Raw genomic sequence first — 9371 nt, 5'->3', positions numbered from 1 at the left:
CACAGCTCATCTCAGTTGAGGGCAATCTATTGCCAGCTTTCATTGTGGAAATCCAATGTCAAGGGCTCAATAAGCCACAGATGACCGGTGGGCCGGTCAGATGCTGCTAGCACCCCTCCCACATCAGGAAGAGTTGTGGTTGCCTGGAGTCAACTGGGACCCAGGTGGCCTTGTGCCCATGTGAAGCTGGGCATCACAGGGTTTCAACAGCGGGTTTTGCAGAGTTAGATCACCAGACCGTTTTTCCAAGGCCCCTCTCGAAGGACTGCCACCTTCACCTTTCTCTGTGAGCACGCGAACAGGCTGGTTGCGTACCCATGGATTCCATACTGGTCACCAGCAGCTTTTTACTCCCTTTCCCTGCCCTGCACACAGCAGGTCAGAAACACTAAGAAATCAACAACCCAAAGAGTGGCCCTCTGCGTTAGTCTGGGTAGACTAGAGAAACAAATTCATAAACACACACACATATATAAGGGAGATGCTTATATACAAGAGCAATTGAACACTGAGAAAGCATCCTAGCTCAGTCCAGATCAAGTCCATAAGTCCTATATTAGCCCATATGTCTGATACCAATCTATAAAGTCCTCTTCAGATTCACAAAGCACATGCAATGAAGCCAAATGCAGGACGCTCACAAGCCAGTGGGTAGAAAGTCTTTGGGTCCAGTGGCGTTGTAAGCATCTCAGTGCTGGCAGGGGTCTCTCTGTGGCTTCTCAGGCTTCCAATGTCTGGTTGTGTCCATGTGGCTTGTCTTCTGCATTGTCTCCCAGGGAGTAGCAGAGAGAGAGAGAGAGTGTGTCTTCCACCTCCAAGGAAGAAGTACCAGATTTCCCAGAATTCTCAGGAGAAGGCCACACCCACAAGAAGTCTCATTGGCTATCTCCAGATTGACAACCTAGACTCCACCCCTACACTCTTAACCCTTAAATTGACACCAGATTGGGTGACAACCACACCCTCAACCAATCATGAACCAGAGCTAGTAAGTATCCCACTTTCTTGCTGGTTGGGGAAACAGGACTACTGAATTTTAACTCATCCGAATTAAATTTAACAAATCAGAAGCAATTTAACAGTGCCGTGTGCTGTTGTCACATGTCATTGAGGAGGTTCTGGGCCCAGGTGCGACAGGAGGAAGCACTGTCCGGTCCTCCCCTAGCGTCACAATCATTCCTATGTTTGCGCCCATTGTTGCAGCCAGCGTCAGTCCACCTCCCTGAAGGCCTTTCCTTTTTCCCTGACCTTCTGTTTGACCAAACACATTGTCCTTCTCCAGAGACTGATTCCTCCTGGCCACATGTCCACACACACGAGAAGTCTTGCCATCCTCACTTCTAAGGAGCATCCTGGTTGTCCTTCTTCCAGGATAGATCCGTTCCTTCTCCTGGAAGTCCATGCTGCTCTCAGTATTCTTCCTCACCACCGTAATTCAAAGGCGTACATCTTTCTCTGGCTTTCCTATTTCATTGTCCAGCTTCTGACAGTATACGACGAAGTCATTGAAAATACCCTGGTTTGGGGCGGGCACACCTTAGTGCTCAAAGTAGCATACTGCTTTGGACACTTTAAAGGAATCTTTTGCTTTGCAGCAGATTTGCCTAATGCAAGATATTATTTGATTTCTTGACTGCTACTTTCATGAATGCAGATTACGGATCTGTGTTACTCGGGGTAGACTAGAGAAGCAAATTCAGACACCCTCATATGTGTATACGAAAGAGCTTTATATAACAAGAGCAGTTGGATATTGAGAAAACATCCCATCCCAGTCCTGATCAAGTCCAGTATTAGCCTGTATGTCCAATACCAATCTATAAAGTTCTCTTCAGATTCACAAAACACATGCAATGATGCTGAATGTAGAAGATCACAGGCCAGTGGGTGGGACGTCTTGTGATCCAGTGGCATTGTAAGCATGTGGCTTCTCTGGCTCCAGAGGTCTGGTTCCATCAGCCTCTCTCCATGTGTCTTCTCCACAGGGATATCTCCCAGGAAGTGAGCCAAGAGAGAGAGCATCTCCTGTCTCCAAGGAGGAAAACAGGAATGCCCAGAATCTTCAGGAGAAGGCCAAACCCACACAGAGGTCTCATTGGCTATGATCTGATTGACAAGCTAGATGCGACTCCACTCCTTCACTCTGAATCCTCAAATTGACACCAGCTTCTGTACCTACCACAGGATCCAAGTAAAATAAAGTCTTTGATAACTTCTAACTTTTCTGTTTTTCCCGATGTGGCATGTTGGTCCAGTTGTAAGGATTGATTTTTGGTTTTTTATTCAGGTATAATTCATACAAAAGACTATAATTGTTTTCACCAGTTTTATTAGAATATAAATCACTCATACAATTAAAAAATCCAGTCACATCAAGAAGTTGTACAATCATCACCATAATCAGTTTTAGGACATTTTCATCGCTCTTGTACTCATCGTTATTAGCTCCCTATTTCCCCACAACCTCCCCTGTCATACTCCCAAGCAACCATTAATCCAGTTACTATCTTGATAGATTTCCCTATGCTGGATTTTATATTCAGAAAAACATTTCTAAGGGAGCAAAAACTAACAACAATAACAAAGTAAAACAGATAAAAACCTCAAACTAAAAAAAGCAGAAAATATTAAGAACCAGAACAAATTTAAAGTGACCCAACGAGGAAATCAAATTTCATTCCAACTGCACCTACAACAATCCACTCCCCAGTGCACTCTACACGATCGCCAGGCTATGCACACCCCTGGTCTATGGTCAGAGAGGATTCATCAGAGGCTGAATCCATATGTATTCCCCCTTACTTTTTCTTTTCTTACTGAAACAACTTTAAAATGGGTCAAAAGGGAGATTGAATGATAAAACATTCCAACCTAATTATGCCTGCCACAGTTGACCCCACCATGTTCTCTGTCTGACCATAGGCTATTCACATCCCTCCACTATGAACAGAGGCAGGGATTCACCCAAAGCTTAATCTACGTGAGGACCCTGCAGATGGATATTGGGCTTCAAGCCAGGTGTTCACAATTTAGACTCTGCTACCATTCCCTCTTCAGGTTTGGATTTTACCGTTGTTGATCTTCCTCAGCAGTGCTTCAAGTCCTCTTTGCTTTCAGCAAGCTGGATTGTGTTGTCTGTATATTGCAAGTTGTTAATGAGCCTTCCTCCATCCGATCCTGATGCTGTGTGCTCCTTACATCCCCAATTCTCAAATTCTTTGTTCGTGGCTAGCATATCAAGATGCACAGAAGTAGAACATCTCCATCATCCCAGAAAGTTTTATAAGACAATGCAGCTTTTACACACAATGGAATACCATGCATCTTAGAAGAGTAATGATGAAACTGTGAAATGGATTTAGACAAGTGAGTTAGTCAATCACAAAAGGACAAACATTGTATGAGACCATTGCTATAAAAGAAACAATCGAGATAAAGGGGTTCTTGTTCAGTTTGGTCTGGTTTTAAACCAAGGATGGAGAGGAAGGGGAGAGAGCGGACAGATGTTAGCTGAGGTGAAAAGGAATATTCCACAGAAGTGGGGGGGGGGGGACAAACTGAGGGGGAGCGCAAGTTATTGGGAAGTTTGATAAGTTGTTTAAATTGTTGGACACACAAAAAAATGATGATCTGAAATGGAAACACCCATCTAATTCACAATTTTTAATAAAAAATTGTAAAGACAATCTGCTTTATACCACCTTTGAGAAGTCCCTACCAGGAATCAGTTCATTTGTTTACAGTGAAAATTCAGTCTTTTTCTTTTTGGAGCTATAACTCACGTATCACCAAAGTCACCCACTCAAAGTTTACCCATATCACCATTTCTATGGTGTGTGCAACCATCACGCCTATTTCACGGCAGAACACGTTCAGCACTCCAGAAAGAACCCATTCCCAGCCACCCCAACTTCTTCCAAACGCCCCAGGCTTCAGCAACCGTTAGTCCATTTTCTTATTAACAGTTTTGTTGGCATATACTTCACACATCATAGAAGTTAGTCATGTGATCATATTAAGATGATGTCTGCAGTCATCACTGTAATCAAATTCAGAGCATTTTCTTCTCATGCTCACTCTTGTTAGCTCCCCGTTGCCCCCCATCCTCACCTGCCCCGCCTCGATGCAGTTCCTGTCTCTATGGATCATCCACCCGTGATTCCGCTTTCTGTCTCCATACATTTGCCTCCTGAGGATGTTACATAGAAATGACATAGACAGTATGTAGATTTGACCCATTTTCAAAAATTCAAAAGCTCAGTTCAACACATACGTGAGAGTCTAATTCTGTTAGAACTCTGTTCTATTTCTGAGATGCGATGGTGGGGACGTGGTTATATTTGGGCTGCTAATAGCAAGGTCAACAGTTAAAAACCACCAGCCACTCCAAGGGAGCAAGATTAGGTGTTCTACTCCCGTAAAGAGTGACAGTCTCAGAAACCCACCGGGGCAATTCCATCTGACTTCTAGAGTCGCTGTGTGTCGGAAAGTACCTGATGCCGGTGAGTTCTTGTCTATTCCATTGATCTGTATCTCGATCTTTATGCTAGTTCCATGCTCTCTAACTATTACAGCAATGTAGGACATTATAAAGTCCAGATGCGTGGGGCTATTTTGCATCCCTATCCCCATGTGAATGGGGATTTAGATAGCAATTATATTGACCCTGAAGGTAGATTTGGGGAGTGTTGTCACCTTAATAATGGTAAGTCTTTTGAACCGAGGACCTGAGATGTCTTCCCATTTATCCAGGCAGGGCGAGCCAAACAGGCCCTGCCAAAACAGGCAGGGCGAGCCAACAACACTACATGCCAGAAGCCAATCTAAGCACTTGACAAGTGCGAACTCATTTAATCCACAGACCACTCCATGGGCTGGGTGCCGCTTTCACAGCCACCCTGAGACGGACAGACCCAAACCACAGAGCCGTGAAAGTGCTTGCCCGAGCCCAGGAGGGCCCACGGGAGGACCCACGGGAGGGCCCACAGGAGGGTCCCCAGGAGGACCCACAGGAGGGCCCCCAGGAGGACCCACAGCAGGACCCACAGTCAGTAAGCAGCAGAGCCAGAATTCACACTCAGGCCCGCGTCCAGCAAAAAATGGAAGGGGAGTAAGACAATCCACTCACTCCTCGGCGGTCTGGTTAAGAGTTGGCTGTGGAGGGGAATTGCTTTAAACAGCAGATGAGAGTCTAGACTAGAGTGCTAGGAAGTGCCAGGCCAATGTTCCACTGTGGATTTAATTCAAGGGACCTCTGGGTTGCCCATAAGTGAACTCAGTCACAGTGGTAACTTCAGGCCCCACCCCCATTCTAAAAGGCCCCCCTCCCTTCTCGGTGCCCCTCGACTTCCAGCCCTGTTCCTGCCTTCCCTGGACTATTTGCTGCTGGCTTCCCCTGTGTCCCTCAGAAAGACCCTTTGCACTGTAACGGTAAATCATCCTATTGAATGATTTCTACACACTCCATGCTGGCGAGAAAGAGCCCAGGTGGAGCTGTGGGGTATGCATTGGGCTGCTAACCACAAGGCCAGCAGTTCAAAGCCAACAGATGTTCCACGGGTGAAAGACGAGGCTTTCTATTCCGGTAAGGAGTTGCCATCTCGGAAACCCACAAGGGCAGTTCTACCCTGTCCTCGGGGGTCACTATGAGTTGAAATCGACTGATGGCAGTGAGTTTGGTTTTGCTTTGGAAGTGCTGCAAGTGTTCTGCATATTTTCTTAACTCTCCTTGGTTTATAGAAGATGACCTTGAGCTGTTCAGTGTTTTGTTCAAAACTGGAATTGCTGGCCGGGAATTCCAACACTAACGTGTCTCACCCGGCGAAAGCCCTCTGCCTCACTCATGTCTCACTACTGCCCTCTGCTGGGCCCATGGAAGCACTGCTTTGCTTTGTTACAGTGGTGCTGCTAACAAGGTCAGCAGTCAGAAACTACCTACCCCCTGCTCCCCAGGAGAGAGATGAGGCTTCAATTCCTGTAAACAGCCTTGGAAACCCACCGGGACAGTTCTACCCTATCCTATAGGGTCACTCACTGTAAGCAGGCATTGATTCTATGGCAGAGAGGGGTTTGGGGGTCTGGAATAGCTGCTATGCTGAGCATATCCATCAGCTAAGGGGTGAGGAGGCAGTAAGAGTATTTCTCTCTTCACAAAGCAGAGCCCCGTCAAGTTGCATTAGTCCTGTGTGTTTGTGTGTGTGTATTTATACGTACATATAATCATATGAGGAACCTTCAAAAGTTCATGGGAAAACTCCCTTCTCTTTTAAGTCCATGAGCTTTTCGAAGCCCCCTCTTACGAGGATACAAAGTCATAGAAACCTTTATTTTTAAAAATCAAAATATGAAGCTATTATTTCTTGACCTATTCTCCATCAATACACTTCTGAAGGCAATGTTCCGTCCCTGATAGAAACAAACCCTGGTGCTGCAGTGGGTTGTGTGGGCTGCTAACCAAAAGATCAGGAGTTTGAAACCATGAGTGGCTCAGCAGGAGTAAGATGAGGCTCTCCCCACTATCCTGACCCCAATGCTACCTTACAAATTTTTCTAGACCAGAGCATGTACATGGGTACAGCTAAGAGCTGGAAACACAGGGAGCCCAGGACAGATAAACCCCTCAGGACCAATATTGAGAGTAGCCATATCAGGAGGGGAAGGGGAAGGTGGGGGGGAGAAGGGGGAACCAATCACAATGATCTACATATAACGCCCTCCCACGGGGATAGACAACAGAAAAGTGGGTGAAGGGAGACATCGGTCAATTTATAAATTCTCAAAGGTTCACGAGGGAGGAAGGGAAGGGGAGGAAGGGGGGAAAATGAGGAGCTGATGCCAAGGGCTCAAGTAGAAAGGAAATGTTTTGAAAATGATGATGGAAAAAAAAGAAAATGATGGCAACAAATGTACAAATGTGCCTGACACAATGGATGTATGTATGGATTGTGATAAGAGCTGTACGAGCCCTTTAAAAAAAATGATTTTTTTTTTTAAAGAAGATAAGGCTTTTTACTAAAGCCTCGGAACCCACAGGGCAGTTCTACTCTGTCTCGCAGGGTCTCTGTGAGTCAGAATCAACCCAATGGAAGGGTTTGGGTTTGATTTCTGTACTCTTTGATTACACCTCGTCAAAACGGAAGTTTTAGCATCCTCAAGGGACTCGAGCCGTGTCCCTTTTCCATTTCTTTGAGTCTTAGGAACAAAAAGATGTCTGACGGGGCCAGATCAGGGCTTCAGGGTGGATAGGGGAAGGTTTCCCAATGAAATCCTTGCATAACAGCTTTTGTCAGCCTCCAAGAATGGGCAAGAGCCTTGTCATGATGGGGGGGGCGGGGATTCCTTGGTACAACTTTCCTAGCCTTTTCCCCATCAATGCTGTTTTCAATTTTCTCCAAAGTTCTTTACAATAGCCCCATGAGCACACTATTTACTTCAGAATATTGCTCACGGAGGCCCCTTAGGAATCCCAAAGCACAGTGGCCATGGCGTTGTGAGCTGGGCTCTCTGTGTGAATTGAACTGGCCCAGCAGAGCCCTCGGAAGCCAGTTTTGATGGGGCTTTTCTTGAAGGCTGTTAGTCAGGTAGACTAGAGAAACAAATCCAGGGAGACTCATATGTGTATCAGAAAGAGCTTTATCTACAAGAGGAATTGGATATTGAGAAAACATTACAGCCCAGTCCAGATCAAGTCCATAAGTCCAATATTAGCCCATCTGTTTTTCTTATATGCAATTATTTCTTGATATAATAGCTCTTTCCTATACACATATGAGTGTCACTGAATTTGTTTCTCTAGTCAACCCGGCCTAACACAATGGAAGAGTTGGTGAGATTTTTAAAAAGCTAGTAGCTGTATGATATCACTGCTATTAAAGGTAAAAGATGATCAGATCTACAACGTCCATCTGATTCCGAAGAAGAATGAATGAGACAGTCTGCACGTGAGCATGTGAGTGTGTGGACAAGGACAAAACTGGGACACACAGAGAGAGAGAGAGACAAGGAAATGTGATGACGTGCTAACACTGGAGAAACTGGAATGAGAATACAGGAAAGTACACTACTTGTGTGCACCTTCTGAAAGTATTTCAAATTAAAAGCACAAATCGCCCGAAGCCCACAGGAGATGTGGCTTCACCATGCACAGGATTCCTCCCTGCTCTCCTCGTCAGCAGTCCGGCAGGGAGGGAGGAGAGGGCGGCCTTGACATTACCCAGAGGAAGATGTTAGCTCGTGAACAATGGCTGGCTAGGCTAAGACGGCTATTAGGGCTTTGTTCTTCCCACAAGACCCATGAGCACCCTTCCAATGTGCACATATATTCCCAACCATGGTGGGAATGAAAGGTCAGTAGACCGGGGATAAAGGGGGATGTCTCCACCAAATTCCTACTCTAAACAAAAACTAGCTGTCCGGGCCACAATAAGAGGGTTGGAAAGAAATCAGGCACACTAATTAGACACCTGTGGGAAAAGACAGAACTGAGTATACTCAGACCCACGTCCCCTCAGCCCACCTGGGCACACAGACTGGGCGCCAGCGATGACATCACACAGGTATGTCTAAACCCAGCCAATACCATCAACCACGCCTCCCAGCCAGGGGGGAAAGGTGGGAATAAAAGCAGGCCCAGCGGTCATCCCTTTCAGGTGGAAATCTCTCCTCATGCAGGGGGCATAAGTGCCTGCAGGCCCTCTCGGCCACAGGTTCTGGGCCTCTGGGGGGTTCCTGCTCTTGTTCTCCACGTGTGGTTTCGTGTTCCGGTATTCTCACGTGGTTTGTGTGCTCTCCTGGAGTGGCCATCTTCAGTCCTGAGCTCCCACACGATCCCCGTGCAGCCTTACACACGTTCCGGAAATAGCGCATACTTTTGAGACTGTAATTAATACCTGAAGCTTTCCCTTCCCTCAAAAGTTACTTGGATTTACGAAAGTGCTTCTGACGCGTGAATTCTTTCAGCGTTGCGAAGCAAGAACTGGGATAAACCACCCCAGACACCTAACAGGGGCTCCCAGAGAGGAACAGCTGATTGTGTGTCCAGACACTGGGCAGAAGAGTGCAGCGGCTGGAAGTCATTTCTTGTGCAGAAGACTGAGACGGGCACCTGGGAAGTGAAGGCTGTGTGGTGAGGGGAGGGGCGGGTACCTGAGAACCACACACTCAGACAACGCAGGAACCAGGCTGTCTGTGAGACGCTGAGAGGCACAATGAGGGCTGGGTGAAAGAGATGGGGGTCCAAGTCATGACGTGTCAATGACACACCAGAGGGTCAGCAAGCCACTGCTGACGATGACCCAGCAGAGCGAGAGTGAGGGGAGGCGTATCTAAGAGCGGAGAAAGCGCCAGGTGAGCTGTGAGCACTGGCTTAATCA

Source organism: Echinops telfairi, unplaced genomic scaffold, assembly GCF_000313985.2.
Source record: "Echinops telfairi isolate 266 unplaced genomic scaffold, ASM31398v2 ScPeMD7_5592;HRSCAF=6446, whole genome shotgun sequence".
In the NCBI taxonomy this organism is placed as follows: Eukaryota; Metazoa; Chordata; class Mammalia; order Afrosoricida; family Tenrecidae; genus Echinops; species Echinops telfairi.
The sequence above is the reverse complement of the archived record's forward strand: the minus strand, read 5'-3'. Positions refer to the sequence as shown.